This window comes from Felis catus, chromosome X (assembly GCF_018350175.1).
Source record: "Felis catus isolate Fca126 chromosome X, F.catus_Fca126_mat1.0, whole genome shotgun sequence".
Classification (NCBI taxonomy): Eukaryota; Metazoa; Chordata; class Mammalia; order Carnivora; family Felidae; genus Felis; species Felis catus.
The window spans coordinates 22,701,892-22,722,757 of NC_058386.1; positions in this window are offsets into that span (position 1 = coordinate 22,701,892).

Genomic DNA, 20,866 nt, shown 5'->3' on the forward strand with positions numbered 1-20,866 from the left:
ACAGAGCCCGACACGGGGCTCGAACTCACGAACCATGAGATCATGACCTGAGCTGAAGTCGAACACTCAACCGACTGAGCTACCCAGGCGCCCGAAGAGACTCTTAAATTTAGAGAACAAACAGGGTTGATGGAGGGAGGTGGGTGGGGGGATGGGCTAGATGGGTGATGGGTATTAAGGAGGGCACTTGTTTTGAGGAGCACTGGATGTTGTATGTAAGTGGTGAATCATTGAATTCTACACCTGAAACTGATATTGCATTGCATATTAACTAACTGGGATTTAAATAAAAATTTGAAAAGAAAAAAAAAATAAAAGCAATACAGATTTATTGTAGAAAATTTAGAAACTCAGGATTTCAATGTGTGGTTATCAGTAAGAAGAGCAATCCCATGTATTAATCCAATGGTTGTTTCAAGAAGGGACATGTGTCCACTGTTGTGCTGGAAATGGCTCATAAGAGATGACTGTGCACCTCGCTTCGCTATTCTGGCTTCAATAGTGTAACATTGGTAGCTTGAAATAGCCATCATGGGAGCATTTATATGACAGAACTTAGAGAAAGTGGCTTTCTTTAGGTCAATTTACCACCAGAGTCCTGCACTGCACACGTTCCCAATACTGATCAGTGGGATGCAAAGAAAGGTTTGCTAAGAACTCTGGGAAAGTGCTTTCCTACTCAAAAGAAAGGTCTGGAAGTAACACATTGTCTTTCAGCTGGATATGAACACATAAACCCTTTCCACAGTTAACAGAAATCCTATGCTTTGAAAAAAAAAATTATGAAGGCAAAGTTAGCACATAGAGACTCAGAGCAATGAAGCTGGAGATCTTTTTGAGTTCAGTCTGAAACTCCTTCCAGCTCAGAATGTCCAGGTATAGGAATTCTTTGATGCTGAATCAATCTGAGCCAGGTTTTAATTACTTGTTAACTGATATATATCCAAATATTTGAATTTGGATATTCAAATTCTCTTCCTGCCTTCACGTTTTCTTCTGTAACATATATGCCCTCAGTTCCTTCACTCTTTTCTTATTGGCATAATATTAAGTTTCCCCATGATTTTGATTGTTGGTTTTATCTCTCATATAATGATTGCTAGAAATGATTACAATATTTTGGTCTAGCATTTCCGGCACATAATAAACTATTCACATTTATGTTTGGATTATATTCTTCTACCAGTTAAAACAAAAGGTGCATGGATCAGTTATTTCAACAAGGATGCTGTTTAATGCTACCCCAAACAGACGGTGGTTTATGACACACATAATTTATTCTTGTCCACATGTCTGCTTGTCAGCTGGGTGTTAGTCTGTCTAGGTTGAGCTCAACTGGGTTTGGCTTCAAGTTGCACTGAGGTTTAGATTTGCTCCATGTCGGTTTCATTTTCCATTAACCAGAGAACTACTTTGAGAGATGGAAGAGGCTGAAGGGGAGTGATGCAAGACCTCTTATGCTCTAGGCTCAGAACTGGCACACAGTACTGCTTAGGGCCAGTCATATGGTCAAGCCTAATCTCAATGAGTGGGAATTGTATTCTGCCTGTAGGACAAGGGGATGCAAAGTCACATGGCAAAGCAGGTAAATACAGGGAGGAATGAACAGCAGGGATAGATTACTTCTTGGCTTTACAATCTAAGCCGTTAAAGTTGATGATATATGCCAGTTATATGAGCCCCAGTTATATCATTTTGATGATTACAGTGTCTCTTCAATAAAACAAGGCAACTCAGCAAGGCAAGTAAGCAATACTAAACATGTTTACATAACCCAATGCTTACAATGTTGCTTTTAAATATGACATCCCTGCGCTAAAAATATTCAATGACTTTCTATTACATACAATTGCAATATCTTAGCTTTAAAAACATGCACAATTTAGCCCCAAACTATATATTCATCTCTGTTTCCATAAGCTCTTTCATCTAAGCAAATTCCTATCATCATTCTGCACTTAAACATTTTCTTATCTTTCACTCATTAGTTTCTCCACCTGGAAAGCCTTCTCTTTTTCTTTCTACTTTCTGATTTATAGGCAGATCAAGATCCCTGATAACCTGGTCCAGAGTAATCTCTCACTTATTTAAATTCCTGTCGAGTTAAAAGCTGCAGTACAGACTTGGCACTCACAGTCATAAAAGGATTAGCATAGACTCGTGTGCACTGCTAGCCATATGGCGGGCTGAGCGGAAGGGGAGGCCCAGCTAGGAAGGGGAGGCGAGTGGGAAGGAAGCCAACTACAATGACAGAAGTTAGAAATAACCCCGGGTGATGGAATAGGCAGAAAATGAGATCGACTAGAGAGAAAGGTAAAGAGCCTACAGCATCAGAAAAATCACTTCCGAATCCCCATGGTGCCGATGTAAAGGGAAGCTGTGCTATGTGACCAAGCAGGGGTCCTGCTGGCTCTGGGGGCAGCAAAGCATGAGGGACCACTGTAGACAAGTGTGATGGGGATGAGGCCACACTGACTCTGACAATGATCATAACCTACTGTGGCCGTTAGTTCTTTTATATTTGCATTTATAGCTAAAGCTCCATACATCTTTCTCCACAAAATGACGTCAAGTTCCTAGAAGGCAAGCTTTAGATTTTATAATTTATACCCATGAAACCAACAGGATTTTGAGTATGGCTGACCCTAAGTGAGAATGATTTATTAATACATTTGAATCTGTGCTTTTTAAATAGCAGAAGTTATCTTCTTTCAAAATACCTTCTTGGCTTAATCTGGCTCAAATAAAGAAAAAATAAAGTATTTAATTTATTTACTTAATTTAATTTTTTGTATGCCAAAAGAAAATGACTGGACCAAAATGTAATTTGTAATATGTATGCATAACAATCCAAAAGGTATTTATTAATGTATTTATTAATACAATTGATTCTGTGCTGTTTAAATAGCAGAAGTTATCTTCTTTCAAAGTACCTTCTTGGCTCAATCTGGCTCGAATGAAGAAAAACTAATGTATTTAATTTATTTACTTAATTTTTTGTATGCCAAAAGAAAATGACTGGACCAAAATGTAATTTGTAATATGTATGCATAACAATCCAAAAGGTGAGAGAGCATGAACATTCTATCATTGAGCTCCTTCCCACAAAGACCCCGTTAGTTTCCCAAAATGTTCCCGTACATCTGTTGCTTTTGGTGTCATTTGGGACTGTTGACATCAGTGTCCAGTATTTTTCAGTTTAAATTAAATATTCCCTCCATGCAGGCAGTATGAAAGACCAGTGTAGTCATTAAAACTGTTGGAGTAAATCAAGAACCATCAACAAAAGTAGAGGAGATAGTGAACATCAGGTCTACTTCGCGAGAAAATAAGGGGCAGGGGTATAAAACCCAGAGCATACTACGATTACATTTGTACATTCTGGAACCTGCATTATAAAAGATTGGTTTTAGATTCGAAGTGGGCAGGAGTAAACCATATCCTGAGAAAATAATAGCTAGATTAGCTGGTATGTATGCTACAGAACAGAATCCTGTAGAAACCACACACACACACACACACACACACACACACACACACACACACACAAATACCCACCATAATTTGAGGGGCTCGACACCCATTTCTGACTGGCATTACACCCATGTAGTGTAGTATGAAAATCAGCAAAAACAAAATGTTGCAAAAATGCAAACATCACAGTTGTGGTTCCCAAGAGAGATGCAAATACAAAAATGAAATAGTTCTCTTTCTCTTTTTTTCTTCAACAAAATTGTCATGGAATTTGGGAAATCTTGGCAGGTCTTGGGCAGGCAAGTGATAATAGCAGCAATAACTACCAGAAATGATCAGGTATAATTGTTTTCTAGCAGCTAAAGCCAAGCAAGTAGAACCATGCCAACAGACCACAATTACACCTGAATAATGAAGCAGGTCAGATCAGGAACATGTTCACTGGAATAAGATGAAAACAGACTTAAGATTGTGACAAGGAGGAGGAAATTACTGGAGTAGCCAGGTAATGGATCTATATTTATTATTTTTTTCTTTAAAAAGAACCTGCTACATTATCAATATCAGCCATATTAATACCTAGAGGCTTTCCTAAATTTGTTTTGTGGCATGAAGTGCATGGTGTAGTGTTATTCATTGTATTTCATTTACAACATGTGCACTTTGAAAAAAAGTCATAAATTGTGAATAGACAGAAGATTGACATCTCCAAAGCAGGAATAAATTCGTACCATAATACAATTGACTTAATCCTGCAGTTATACCCCTCAACTAGTTAAACAAATAAAGTGCTTGCTCATCAATTTGCAAAGGAATTCCTGCAGAAATTACTAGGCTTCATATCATTAGGTGATTCTTCTCTAGTAGAATTTGATTTTATGTAAAATTAATACCCTTTTCAAAATATAAGACTGCATTCCTCCCCCTCATTATGGCCTAACTTTATTTTATAAAAATAATAACAAATAAAATAATTACTCATATATTTTATTAATTACTCATAAAGTGCCAAGTGTATTTCTTTGGTAGGCTCAGGAAATACCTACTTGTCTACTTGCCAAATCTGGTTCCCATGTTGCCACTAGCCTAGTTTGCCGCTCCCATGTAAATGTTCCAAGTTCTTTAGCACGTGTTATCTTTTGGCTTGTTTGCTTTTAAATATTTTAGGTATAGGTTTACCTATAAAGCTGCCAAAAATAATGACTGACATTGATTTCTACTTAAAAAGCTCAAGGTCATGATACAATTTTTTTTTATGCCAACACTTTGAGATGGGTGAGATGCCAAGTGTTACATGAGTCTACTTAACTAAAACTAAGAAAGCGAGCTATGTTATCACAGTCAACCCTAAGTGAAAACTTCAAAGGAACAAGGCCATTGAAAATATAAAATATTTCCTATTATAAATATCTATGGACAATTTTATAATCAATGTGATTTCTGACCTAAAATAGATGCACACACAGATAATTTATATAAGTAAAAATAGAGGGAATTCTTTTTAGTCATCTATAGAAATAAGAGATAGGAAAATTACAGAGATGTCAAATACATCATTGATCCAAATATCTCTTATTAACCATTATTTTAAGCTTCCACCTACAAAATTTAATAAATAGGAACACTGCAAGTTTCTCCTTTCTTTTCTTTCTTTTCTTTTTCTTTTTTTCATCCTCAAAGGTGAATGGAAGAAAGAAAAAGAGAAGGGTGATGATTAATGGACAGATGAGATTAGCATCTTTGAAATAATTAAGAATTGCCTGTCATGGCCACTTATTTGATTAATAGTTTAATGACATTCACTGATCCAGGGCCCCTGATACATGGAGGAAGCATGTAGCCGCATTTGCCCACTCCTCAGCTGTAGGCAAGTGTGAAATTATTTCTATTTCTCTTCTCTAGTGAAAGGCAGATTTTGCCTCACCAAGATAGTTATACCTTGAACACAAGATGGAGATTTAGTTACTGGGTAGACAAAAAGAAAGACAAACGTCCACTACAATAACCATGTCTTAAACAGTTTAATAACATAACTACACACTGAAGAAGAAAAATACCTACTTCAAATATGATGCTTTAATTTTCAAAAGAAAGACATACCCCAAAATAATATAATAATAAAACAAATTCCAAAACATTCAGTAGACACCTAACCATTCATATCTGATTTATGTTCTTCATGGGATTTGATGTTTTTAATCCCACTTTATTGAAAATATTCTGCTTTGGTTTCTAAGGCTCTACTCTCCCCTGATTTGCCTAATGATCAGTGCAATAACATTCTTCTTTCTTTTAAACTTGGTGATTACTATGTACCTCATACTGTTAGGCATTAGGAATAAAGTGTCAGTTAGGAACTGACACAGAGAGATGTACCATTTAATGGAAGTGACAGAGGAGTAAATTGATGGTTACACTGATATTGTGTGTCATAAATACAGGAAATTATGGATATTTTGCAATTGGACATTTAAATCAGCCAGGGGGAGGGGGGCATGTTTTTCAGTGAAATCTCAGAGTAACTGATGTCTGATAAACTCTACACATTGCTCCTATATTTACTTTAAATATTGGCTTTCCTCCTATATTTAAATATTGGTTTTACTAGGATTCTAACTTTTAACCTACTTCTTCATCATTCCCCACGCTTTATTTGGCTAGTACACCTACAATTACAGTTTTATTTTCCAACTTGAAAATGGATGATCTCTAAATTTATAGTATCTGCTATAATCTCTCTCTCTCTCTTAGCATGAGGTTGGGTTTTTTAATACCTATTGGACCATATCTGAAAATTCCATAGAACTCTCAAAATCAACTTGCTGAAAGCTTAAGTCATCCTCTTCTTGCACCAAAATTCTTCTTGTATTAAATATTTCACCTGACAACACCAAATAATTCTGAACTTCCTCCTTAAGGACCATATCTAATTAATCGACAACTGTAGTCATTTCTTTTTTGAAATGGTCTTAAAAATGCAGGCATGCATATCTATCTACATATATGTATCTTCCTATATTGAGTTTATCTTCCTGTATTTAAACTCTTATAATTTCTTACCTGTGATATGATGTAAGAATTGAACTCTTTGCCTAAAACCTTGTCTCTTGCATTCATCTACCACACATCTGTCAGATTGATCATGGTAGAATACAACTATGAATAAGCCCCTTGTTGACTATTATGCATGACTCCCTATTGCCTACAGGGCAAACTATTTATTAGTTTACCAGGTTATAAAAATTCATGATTTTTCCTCTGACTATATTTCTGAGAGCATCTGTTGTCATACCTCACTTGTGCAGTCCCTAGGATAAGAAATATCCTCTTCAACCTATCTGTCTGCTCAAATTGTCCTCCTTTTCTGTGATTCCTTAACCTCACTTATGTGTTTGGTGAGTTTTCTCACCTTTCAAGGTTTAGCTTCCATATCACCACCTCCATGGGCCATTCAAAAGACATTTCCTATCCCACCTCCATCTGGCATATACTACCTTACTTTGTTTAATGTTTTGCCTCACTCACCCAAATGTAAGCTTTTAGAACCCAGGAATGTTGTCTTTTTTTTTTCAAGTCCACTAGGTGCCCAGCACTAGTATGGTCAATACAGATAAATGGAATAAATGATCATTATTCATCTCTTAGACGTCAATAACAGGAAATTTAAAATCTGTGGTCATAAGTGGAGAATAATCTATGTGAAGCATATCTTTCCAGAAATTACTGCCTAATGGCAAACTTGGTAGATCATAGTAAGTTTGTAATTTTATATTATCTTTTCAGAAATTCATATTCTAAGACTTATTTCAATGTCCTCTTTCAAAGTTCAGATTTTCTAAAAAGTAAAATGCTATTATCAGTTTTGTTTTTCTTAAATATCTTGTACCAGTTTACTTTACCTAGATGGAAGTTTATACTATTCTATAGATAGACAGATGATAGATAGAAAGACAGATAGACACATGTACATACACAAACACACACACACACACACACGTGTATATATATATAAAACAAGTGAATGATGGGCACAGTGGAGGAAAGGCATCGTATTTATGCATAAAGTTTTCCCACCTAAATATTACATTATAATAGATGGCCTAAGATGATGTGCTATGTTTTACACACTGCTTGGCACACACCAAATCAGACGTAATTTAGCCTGAGAGACTTTCCTGGATCAACATTTCATTATTCTAAACTATTTTTTCTTGGCACAGAGAATAATGTGTTTAAAATCTATAAATAGCAACTTCCTCTAGTAATAAGAATAAGAGTACTATACCTTTCTCATTTAACTTTTACCATAATCTGCTAAGGTATTCATATAAGAGACATCTTATTTTCTCTATCCATTTATTTCTTCTTCTTTATTAATAACATCCCAGCAATGTGCTCACCTCTTTTTCATCCTTTTGAAGACAGAAGTGGTTAATAAAATGAAGCAGAAGTTTGTGGGGCATCCAGGAAAGTACTCTATAATTCTCTGAACATTCTCCTTCCTACTGTTGACTAGAAACAACTCTGGAAGCCGTGTGAGAATTATGAGACAAAGACCAAGACCATATCATAGACTTGGCCCTTTGTCCTTGAAGCAGCTGGACCCACACCATCGGTCTCCAACTTCCATACTTAGTATTGCTTGAGACTATCACACCTTATGTATTTAAGCCTATCTAGTCAGGTGTCTTTTATGAGAGCCAACCATAATTAGTAGCCACTGTAGCAAATTTATCCTTAGAGAGGTTATAGAAATGATCCAAGGACACATGGATAACAAGTGTCAAGGTAGGACCAAGAGCTCCAGTCTGGCTTGTTACCATACTCTCACTTTGTTACACTATATGATATTACATGTGTCCTAGGAATTGTGTTTTCTCTCAGTGCTCTGCCACAGCTTGTTTAAGGCCCGTGACATATCACACATAGTAAGTTGAGAGTGAATTAAACAAGGGGGCAAGAGTATGTACTCGTTAAAAGTTTTCTCCTTTTTTACCCCATTTCCAACCTCTACATTTGTCTTAAACAAAGGATATTTTCAAACAACAGATCAAGATGTTACCACTTATATTAAAAGGCTGACATCTGCCTTTGTTAGGACAGCTTTATTGACGTTATAGTTGATGCTGAAATATCCCAAATTGGAGTAGTTTTAGTGAAAAAAAACAAGAGGGAGGGAAGAAAGAAGGGACAGAGAGAAAGAAAGAAAAGAAAAAACAAAAATGAGTTCACTCTGCTTTATGTGTGATGTCTCCTTTTTTAAAATACTGATTCTTGAAGCATGGAATTGCTTCTATTGAAAATATGAAAATTCTCTATTTATCTCCATTTTGAATATGTAGAGGGTAATTTCAATATGAAAGTGTACCAAGAAAGTTTTTTTTTTTCTTACTTTTCTCACTTTGTTTCATGAGTCATTCAGACTCATGGTCTGAGGGCCACACGCTTTTACACATGGTGTGCTAATCAAATGCTAAGTATTAGGGCAGAAATTATCAGAGAGAACCAGTCAATTATTCTTTTTTTCCCTCTGGTATTTCTCTAACCAGAGAATCCTCTTCGTTTCAAATGGAAGATCTTTCTTTTAGTATAAGTGCTCTGACTTGTGTAAACTGCCTAGCATAGGAGCCATATTTTTTCTCTTTTAAATACAACAAAAGTCAACCTCCACACCAGAAGAGTTTTTGTGCTCAAAAATAATTAACAATGCTATCTGTTTTGCTTTCTGAACTCTTCTCAAATACAAAGTAACTATTTGGCTAGAAAAGGGACCTTAAAAATGGAAGCTCCACTCCTGTGCTTTCTCTTTCACAATATCATCAACATTTGATTCATGTTTATGTTTCATAATGCTGTTGAAATATAAAGTATTTTAAAACTAACTCCTCATATTACTATCTATCATGCACTATTCCAAAATTTTTCTTTACCTGGTTATTATTCTCTATTACTTTTTTAAAAAAAATATTTTTTATTTATTTTTTATTTTTGATAGAGAGAAACCAAGCAGCGGAGGGGCAAAGAGAGAGGGAGAGATGGAGAATCCCAAGCTGTCTCTGCACGGTCAGCACAGAGCCTCATGTAGGGCTCAAACTCACAAACCGTGAGATCAAGACCTGAGCCGAAATCGTCAGATGCTTAACCGACTGAGCCACCTGGTGCTCCCAGTTTCTCTATTTCTTTTTAATGTAGCATCATTAGATATGCCAATGAGACAAGTTCCATATTATACATTGTGCACATGACATTGAACCTGGGTACACAATAGTTTTCTCCATAGGTCATTTACTTCTGGAATCTCTCTCTCCTTCACTTCATCCTGTACATCATAAGAAATTCAATGTTTGCAACATGCAACTTCAGTACCTAAAGATACTCAGTATCCTCTCATTGCCTAAAAGATCATGGGTAAAATTCTTAGCCTAAAAATATTCAAGGTTCATCACCATTTACCTTTTGAAAGGTAAAAAATAGTATATATACACATTATCACCATCCACATTAGAGCCCTAATCAGTCACTCTGATTTGCTCAAAATCTTCTGCACGTGAACTTAGCCAAAAGGCTGAGAAGTGCTGGTCAAAGTCTTCTGAATAGATTTTGATATATTCTCTCCTTCCAGACTGAATAAGGTATAAATAGAATGTATAACTAGTATAAGCAATGTAAATAGGGTATAAATAGTATAATTTGAGTATAAATAGAATGTATTATTTACATAAAGTTGTTAGTGCCTAAGACATTTCAGTATGTGTGAAGTGTTTTTGAGTCTGTGTAGCCAACTCATGATGGATAAATTCATTATATTAAGTTTATTTCTCCCCCTGCTTGGTAGAGATAGAAACCCATAGTAGGTATTCATAATGCGTTTCAAGCAGGAAGGATGTGAAGGAAGAAAGGAAGGAAGGGAGGGAGGGATGAAAGAAGTCAAAGAAAGAATTATGAGTAGATTATTATTAGAGAAATTCAACTTCTCCACACACGTCAGTCTTTAATAATGTCAAAAACAACCTCAGTATTTAATTCAGTATGTTATGCATAGACAAAATGTGACATGGTCAATAATTATTTATCATAAGGATTGAGGAAAATAAATGACTATGGAAAGTTACCCTTTCAAAGCCAGGAAGCAGAATTAAAATCAGCAATAATTATTGATTCTTCATATTAACTGAGAAAGAAAGCAAATCAAGGTGGATAATTCTACTTTAGATCAAAAATGAAGGATGACAATATAGACGGTTGACTGATTATCTTGTGCAGCTTGTCAAATGTCCTCAGGCACAGTTCCAAAAAATAATCCAAAACTGTGTTGAAAATATCAGCACCATAACAAAACTACGTGTCATTTCACTAATTCCCGTCACATTTTCCAAAATTAGCCTAAATTTCTGACAGTATACTACACCTATACACATGCCATATTTGAATTAATTCACAAATATTCTCCTCCAGGCAATCCTTGGTAATTAATACCCTATTTGAAAACAAATATAATAAGAATGATATACTTCTAAAGTGAAATGCAAATCACTTGGGGGATAAAAATTTGCATACAAAATTGTTTAGTTGGAAATCCAAACCTGAGCATCATCCACTATATTAAATAAACTTTTCTTATGAAATAAAATCCGTGTTCCCCAAGGATGATTGGATAGTGACTCTCCTTCTATCAAGGATGATTGGATAGATGCCAGCACTGTGCCTTGGAAATAACTGACCCTCATGGCTCAGGGTGGCCAAGGATCACTTTTCAAAACAATGTTAAGGGTGATAAGAGAATATCTGCTTAGCTTGTCTTTCTCTGACACAATTACTATTGTTATGCACAGGTTGCATTCCTTGGACAAGGGAATCACAATTTCACCTGTTTTTCTTTCATGGCCTTCACTGGATACCACGATGGACATAAAGATGCACAGTCCAGATCTTTCAGTGAAAGATGCTACCCCAGCTGCTTGGATACTAACGGCAGGCACCCTTTCTTTGTGAGCTCTTTCAGGGACTGCCTCAGCTGCCGAGTACTCCCACGCCCAAGGTCATGTCCTCCAAGGGAGACTGTCATGCCATGACTGATCAATCAAGTTGGGGTTCAACACGTCTAATGCACAATTTTGACAGGCCATTTAGCCACAGAGTTCTCTGCGGGAGTCAGCTGAAACCTCTGTTTGGGCTTGCCATGCAGTTTCTCCATCTACTTCGTCCTGCGTCTTTCCTCTTTCTTCCACAGCTGTACCCAAGGGCACATAGGCTGAGGTCTAAATTCAGACTCCGAGACTGCTTCTCAAGGAACCCAGCCAGTAGATACCATGTGAACTACTGATGAATTTATTTCTAGTATATCTGACAGGACAATATTGACAATCTGTAACCATGTTGATTTGGCTTTCCCTGTCATATCTTTTTAATGCTCGAATCTTGCTCCAGTGAGTGCTTTTTTTTTTTCCCAGAGCTAAACAGGGGTGGGGAAGGACACAAAAGTTGGAGAAGCTGAAGCGGGAGACCAGGGAGGAGGTGGAAGAGCTACGGGCGCAGCTGCTGCCCCACGCGAACAAGGTGAGTCGGCAGATCAGTGACCACCTGCGTGAGCGGCAGGGACTGGGGCCCAGTGCTGTGCTTCCAAGGGCAAAAAATGTATTCCTCGCTTTCACCTTCCAATCCCCATACAAAAGGTCTCTACTAAGAAAAGGGAATTCTGAGAAACACAGTTCCAGGTCAGCTAAGGTGACACGGTACACACTCATGACACGTATAGAACATATTCAAGCCTCATACTAAACCTATTATTATCTGTAGCTCATCTGCCTGCATCTTACAGCTGAAGAAAACGAGGCACAGGGAGGACAAATCATTTGCCTGAATACGTGCAGCTAGGACCCGAACTGGCCTAACTTCCCACAGATAGCAATTACAAAATCTGGACAAAATATAAAATAATGAGAATTTCAAGGTATAGAAAAAAGAACAAAAGAAGCAGAAACTGGAAGGAAATCTATCCTTGAAAGAATATATCTGTACTTGGTGAAATGTGTGAGTTCACATTTTCTAGTATGCCTAGATCTCTCTATATTGGGAGACAACAAAAAGCTGTGGCCCAACCAGGGATTGAGTTGGGAGAGCAGAACAGGCAAGAAATGATTGATCCTGGAAGGGAGATAGCTGCAAATGGGGCAAGCCCCAATATCTGTGTATACAGTCTACCCAGACCCTTGGCTGATCTGTAAATCATGGTAAAGACAGACGAGGCCCCCAAAATCTCACCAGCTGGAAACCCAAAGAACTGAGTGGTGATTTCATCTTTTGCAACCCACAGGGGAGAGAGAATTTGGAACTTGAGTCCTCCCAAGTTATCTAGCCCCTAAAATGAAAATCGCTATTCAGAAGAACAGAATCTAGAGTCTCTACCGCATATCACTTATATCCAGTATTCATACAGAAATGACTAGACATGGAAAGTAACAGAAAAACTGGATTCCTACTCAAGAAAAAAAAGTCAATAAACCAACCCCAAGATGGCCCAGATGTTGCAATTGTCAGACAAGGACGCTAAAGCAGCTATGAAATACTTTCAGGAACCTAAAGGAAAATATATACATATAAATAAACAGATGATGGATTTCAGCAGAGAAACAGAAGCTACATACAAAATTCTAAGGCCCATAGCTAGAAGGCTACAGGAATGGGAAGGATATGATTGTTGATAACATTGAGTGGACAAGAAAAAGGATAGGAAGAGATGAGGCGAGAGGTATTTTAGGGAACCAAATCATGTAGAACCTTGTAGGCCACTGCAAGGACTCGGGCCTTTGGTCAACTGAAACAAGAAATCGGAGGAATTTGAGCCAAAGAGTGACACAACTTGACCTCTCTTTTAGAAAGTTCATCTCAGCTGCTCTACTGAGAAAAGGCCTGGGGCAGTCAGCCAAGAAAGGAGAAGAGACTGATTAGGAGGCTGTGGATGGATGCTGGGGGCTTGAATTTGTGTGGTAGTAGTTAAATGATGAGGAGTAAATATAATCTGAATGCAGAGAAAATAGTAAGTATTGAGAGTTGGGATATGGGGTATGGCTAAGATTTTTCGATTAAGTGGTTGTCACATGGAATCAGTCAACTGGCTACCTAACTGGTGGAGCCCAGGGCATAATGAAAATGCAGGGTATTTTGGTAAAAAATTATTGAAAATGTTAAGATTATCACAGTGGGGCTTCTACAAACTGCACAGACCGCATGCCCAGGAAGACCTGGATGCAGTTGCTATTTGCAGATTTTGTGGATAAGAGAAGGGGGTTTAGACATTTTAGGGTTGAGGAGATATATTTAACAGAGCTTAGCAAACAACAAAATTGACTTAAAATATAAAACATTTGACACTTCCAAAAAAATCTATCTGGTTACTGAGAATTTCTGTTCACAGAATGTTAAACTTCTGAATATAGAGAAATACCTGAACATTAGCAAGTCGATAGATTTTACATTAATCCCTACTGAATTTCATTTTTTGTTTGTTTGTTCATCAACATATCACCATCTACAGGTTACAGGAGATAACTTATAATCTTTTTTAGATTCAAAAGATTATTAAACGTATGATTTTCATTTCCATTGTACTTCAACCCTCTCATGTGTTTTCTGCAATTAAGCCAATGTTCAGTAATTTCTTTTTACTTCTGATCCTAGTCCTTTACTTTTGTGGACTACTAATGATCTTGGCTATATAAGCCAACATACAAATGACAATACTGATTACTAGTCACACCAACCTAGAGGAAAAGGAGTATTATATCTGCATTGTCTGTTTATCTTACATTCTCTATAGCTTTGCAGCTAAAGCACAAAATCTAAATGCAAAATGATGAACCTTAATTGTCTCACAATTAGTATTCTACAAAGAGCACAACTACTTGAATTTAATGAGCATAGTCCCATATAATATTACTGTTATCCTACAGTAATTTCTAAACTATTCCAGGAAAACAAACAAACAAACAAACAAACAACGAGCTAGGGAGAAAGGTTGTCATCAACAAGTCTCTAATTGGGAACTACAGAAAGTGAATTCACTTCACGTGTTTTTTGTTCCCCCTTTCACTTCTAGCCACAATCACAATGCCTTTCTAAGAGAAGGAAGCACCATAAAACTTTGTACTACAGAGCATTTTTATGAAGACAGGATAAGTGACAGTTTTCTTCATCGTAAAGAAAAAGAAATTCAGGAGTGTAATTCTGTATGAAAGAAAATTATTTTTGTAAATATTGATAGTAACCCATGAAATATTGAAATGAAATTTCTATGCCAAAAATAGTTAATTTGTGTAATCTTTAAAACTTTACTTTGCTACTGTATATATACTTTGTCTTTAAGTTTTAAGTCTAAAATTTTAAAAAATAAACCCACTTATGGGGCACCTGGATGCCTCAGTCAGTCAAGTGACCAACTCTTGATTTCAGATTAGGTCATCATCCCAGGGTGGTGGGATCAAGCCGTACATCGGGCTCTGTGCTGACAGCACGGAACCTGCTTGGAATTCTCTCTCTCCCTTTCTCTCTGCCCCTCCCTAGCTCAAGCTTAGTCTCTCTCTCAAAAATAAGTAAACTTAAAAAAATTATAAAAAATTGGGGCGCCTGGGTGGCGCAGTCGGTTAAGTGTCCGACTTCAGCCAGGTCACGATCTCGCGGTCCATGAGTTCGAGCCCCGCGTCGGGCTCTGGGCTGATGGCTCAGAGCCTGGAGCCTGTTTCCGATTCTGTGTCTCCCTCTCTCTCTGCCCCTCCCCCGTTCATGCTCTGTCTCTCTCTGTCCCAAAAATAAATAAACGTTGAAAAAAAAAATTTAAAAAAAAATTATAAAAAATAAACCCACTTAAAATTGAGCCAGTTTAAATGAACAACATACTCAGAATAAGAAACTGTAAATGCTTCATGAAATCTAACCATGAGACAGACTTTTTAAAATATATATATTTATTTATTTTGAGAGACACAGAAAAAGAGAGAGCATGAGCAGGGGAGGAGCAGAGAGAGAGACAGAGAGACAGAGAGAGAGACAGAGAGAGAGAGAGAGAGAGACAGAGAGAGAGACAGAGAGAGAGAGAGACAGAAAGAATCCCAAGCAGGCTCCTTGCAGTTGGTGTAGAGCCCAACTTGGGGCTCAATCCCACAAACCATGAGATCATGACCTGAGCCAAAATCAAGAGTTAGACACTTAACTGATTGAGCCACTCACTCTGAGAGAGAGAGGCTCTAAAAATCACCACATACTTGGAATTTAAGAAACAAAACAGATGATACATAGGAAGGGGTGGGGGAAATAAGAGAAGAGAGGGAAACGAACCCCAAGAGGCTCTTAACAAGAGAGAACAAACTGAGGGTTGATGGAGGGAGGTGGGTGGGAGATGGGCTAGATGGGTGATGGGAGGGCACTTGTGATGAGCACTAGGTGTTGTATGTAAGTGATGAATCACGAATTCTACTTCTGAAACCAATATTGTACATCAACTAAAATTTAAATTAAAACAAAAGCACCACATACTAGAAAATTAAGCCCGTCTGTAAAAAAGAAAGCTGTTTACCTTTGCAAAAGAGCTTAATTTCAATGTTACATGGGAAAGTAGATTTTGTTTATATTGTTTTTTAACTGTTTTTTTTTTAATTTATTTTACTGTTTATTTTTGAGACAGAGAGAGACAGAGCTTGAGCGGGGAGAGGAAGAGATAGAAGGAGACACAGATTCTGAAGCAAGTTCCAGGCTCTGAGCTGTCTGAGCTGTCAGCACAGAGCCCGGTGTGGGACTCAAACCCACGAACCATGAGATCATGACCTGAGCTGAAGTCAGATGCTTAACCGACTGAGCTATCTAGGTGCCCCCTTTTTAACTATTAACCAAGCCATTCAGAGCTACAATTTATTTTGTTAAATAAGATAATTAATAATCATAATACCATACAATATTATTAAGTTATACAATAAATATTACTTAATATATTTCTTGTGTAGAAATACCTTTTCCTTAGACTAAATAATATCCAGTGTCCTAGTTCCCCATTTTGCAAGCTTGATTCATCTTTCACTAGGCTTTTTGTCAGCAAGTCCTTCTACTATTTGTAGCTGTAAGGAACCTTAATAAATCTTTTCAGAAATACAAAATAAATCTCATTTTCTTTTTCTTCTTTTGAGGTAATGTTGAGCCTTGTCACGACAGTAATTGTGACAGATTTTGAAGCGGCTCTACTTTGTCTATATTCATGTAAAATTATGGTGTTAAGATCTGTACCCAATGCAAGCAGATAAGGCAAAACAAAATTCTCCTCTTTGGGATTCTAGACACTGTGTTTATGAGGAGTTGGGATTTATATATTAACTGTTTTTGCCTACATCTTACCATTAATAGGTTGAGTTTAATAAGTAAAATTATATCCCACTCCAAATGTACAGTCCCTAGTCCAGAAGCTCCTCCAAACTTGTATGTGTTACAGAGTAGTTCACTGTACCAACTCTGGCCTGCTCAACATAAATGGACCTCTCCACAATTCTATTGCATAATTAAAGAAAATATACCCATCCTAACAGTATGGTTATAAAGACAAAATTAGAGGGGTGCCTGGGTGGCTCAGTCGGATAAGGGTCTGACTCTTGGTTTCGGCTCCGGTCATGATCTCATATTCGTGGGTTTGAGCTCCATCTCAGGCTCTGTGCTGACAGTGAGGAGCCTGCTTGGGATTCTCTGTCTCCCTCTCTCTCTGCCCCTCCCCTGCTCTCTCTCTCTCAAACTAAATAAACATAAAAAAAGAGGAAATTAGATAATATAAATTAAATTCTCACTTATTAAATGTGCAAATTAATTATGCACAGTAATGTGTCATTTTAAACCAGGTAGCTATGGGCATTTTATTTTATTTTTTTTTTTTATTTTGAGAGAGAGACCAGGAGCAAGCAGGGGAGGGGCAGACAGAAAAGGAAATAGAGGATCCCCAGAAGGCTCCACACTGCCAGCCTAGAGCCCGATGTGGGGCTCAAACTCATGAACTTTGAGACCATGACCTGAGCCAAAATCAAGAATCAGACACTTAACTGACTGAGCCACCTAGGCATCCCAACTATGGGCATTTTAATTTGGGAGTGTATATGTAAGGCTCTTAAGTGTTTTCGTTCAATTTCCCCTTGTTAGATCTGGCTCACCCTTCCAGTCTATTAACATCTTTTTGAATACAGATTCTGTTATCCAGCCAATTTATTCTTTCTACTTTTGTGTCATCTATAATTTCGATAATCATGTTTTCCAGAAATTGGCAGTAGTGATTGACAATATTACACAAGACAGAGCCTCCTTTTCTCTGTGTAGTCAACCACATATAATTTTGACTAATTGAACTCATATCTATGGCTTGTGTCTACAGCTTCTCATGCAAATATCACAGAGAAAATGCCACATGCTTTGCTGATGTCCAGATGTACACAGTTTTCTGTAGTTTAGCTTCATGTGATTTGTTCTTGTGGACTGTGATGACCATTCTTGATAAAGCCTTCTTTTGGAACTAAGATTTTCTCTATTTGAATGTTAATTCGAGAGCTGGAGATCTTCACAATCTATCAAGTCCTGCTTGGCCTGGGGATGTCAAGGGAAGATGTTTTGACATAAAACACAGGCCCTTTATCCTAAGAGACTGTACAGGCCCATATGCACCTCAGTCCTATCTCTTTTTAATGTATGAAACTATCCCTGCTCTATCAACATAGTGTTTTCAAAGACCGTTGAGGTCAGTGACCATTGCTATAAATTTCTCACTATGTCTGGAGATAATTTGTCTGGAACAGGACACTTAAATTGATATTTAGGAGTCCAGTAAATGTGTAGGCTTGCATTCCCTCTTGTCACTATTTGGGCAAAGCAAAAGATAAAGACTACAAAATGAAAATACTTATTAGCTGTGTTACATCCCAACACCTGTAATGCCATCCACAGAACTTCCTTTCTCATGCTAATTCTTTCTCTAAAGCAATGCTGATGAAGGACTGTAGTACCTAGATAGAGAGCTTATTCCTGGTACTCCATAGGTTATGTTAAGAATTTTAAAAAAGTTTTTATCTAGACATAAAAAAGGTATCTGCAATAGACAGAATTGATAGATGGCACCAGTAGATTCTCAGCCCGTGCTATATGCACACCTTCTCCCAGATATTCATTCAAATACTAATGTAGGTATTGCTGAAAAGGGATTTTGATAACATAATTAAGATCTCAGATCAAGTGACCTTAAGATATGGTGGTTACCTGGGGAGGCTTGATCCCTTTAAAAGTAAGCAGTTTTCTTGAGGTGATCAAAGAGGAGGAAGTCAGGCAGACATAATCCAGTTGGCCCAGAAAGCAAATATATGTGTGTGTGAAGCGCTATGAGGACCACAAGGCAAGAAACTATGGACAGTCTCCAGATTCTAAGAGCAGTCTGAAGCTAACAGGAAAAGGACGACCTAAGTCTTACAACCACAAGGTCATTAATTCTAACAACCAGTGAGCTTGAAAGAGGATGCTGAGGTCCAAATGAGAACTAGACAGCACCTTAATGTCAGCCTGGTGAATATGTGAGCAAAGAATCCATCCATGCCATGCCCAGAGTTCTCCTTACAGAAATTAAGGTAATAAATTTGTGTTGTTTTAAGCCACTAAGTTTTAGGTAATGGGTTATGCAGCAACAGAAAACTAATATAATGGATTTACCATAAGTGCACAAGTCAACACATTTTCACAAAGTATAATCAGTATCCTGAACAAGAAACAGTACAATGAGGGTGCCTGAGTGGCTCAGTCACTTAAGTGTCTGACTCTTGATCTCGGCTCAAGTCATGATCTCAAGGTTCGTGAGATAGAGCTCCACATCAGGCTCTATGCTGACAGCAGGGAGCCTGCTTGGGATTCTCTCTCTCTTCCTCTCTCTCTGCCCCCTCACCACTCGTGCACTCTCCCTCTCTCTCTCTCTCTCAAAATAAATAAACAATAAAAAATTATTGTAAAAAAATTAAAAAAAAATAGTACAATGTCTCAGAAGTTGCTCTCACGCTCCCTTCCAGCCACTGCCCCACCCACTACTCACCATTCTTTCACCTCTGTCCCCAGGAAAAACAAGTGCTCAGATTTTTAACAGTATAGGTTAGTTTCATCTGCTGAAGTACTTTATATAAACGGAATCATTTATTATATTCTCTTCTGGCTTTGGCTCTCTGGCTTTAAATGGACAATATCATTGGCAAAGTTTATCTAAATTGTTACATAGAGGGGCACCTGGGTGGCTCAGTCTGTTGAGCGTCCGACTTTGGCTCAGGTCATGATCTCACGGTTTGTGGGTTCAAACCCCGCGTTGGGCTGTGTGCTGACAGCTCAGAACCTGGAGACTGCTTCCCATCCTGTGTCTCCCTCTCTTTCTGCCCCTCACCCACTTTCACTTTGTCGCACTCTGTCTCTCAAAAATAAATAAATGTAAAAAGATTAAAAATAAATAAAAATAAATTGTTACATAGAGTTGTAGATACTTCATTCTCATTGCTGTATAATATTCTATTGTGTGAATAGAACACAATTTGCTTATTCAACTTGTTGGTCTTATGAGTAGTTAGTTTCCAGTGCAGGGTCTATTCCAAAGAATAATGCATTCTAACATATATTTTTGATATGCATAAACTCAGTTTTAAACTAAGAGAAAAATTATCAGTCATTTCAGAAAACTGGACAAAGAGATATAATACTGAAAAAGAATATTTATTTTTGTCAGAAACCCCTGGATTTATGTTGTAGACAGCTACAATTTAGATGTGATCTTGATCAAGTTACTTACTGAGTTTCTACATTTCTAAAATACAGAGTATTAAAAACATAATCTCTGACTTCTCGTGAGGATTAGAATCTGTACTGTCCAATACAGTAGCCACTACCACATATGGCCTCTTAAATTTAATGTAAATTATTCCATTTACATTAAAATTCAAACCAACTTCCTTGGTCACACTAGCTGTATTTCAATTGCCAAAAAACCATATGTTATTGGACAGCGCTGTATGCATACGAAGGTATTTAAGCCACATTGGCACTCCTACATTGCTACATTGCTCGATAAATTGGGCATTCTTTCCCTCACCCAAATAACATCCTACATTGCTCTGGCATCCATAGAAGTTATCTCAATGATGCTTCTGAAAGGCTTGTTCAGTACTTTGAGCTACATTTAATTTTTTCCTGTTTTGTCTCTCCTTTTGGGGATAGACACAGTGAGACCCATGACATGGGGACAGGCCAATGAGATGACTTCCTTTGTCTTCTCCTTCTGCAGGGGCTTCTGGAAGTCTCATCATGCCAGACCACAGTAGGCTAAGCCTGTCCTTTGGACTCAGAAAACAAAACATCTATC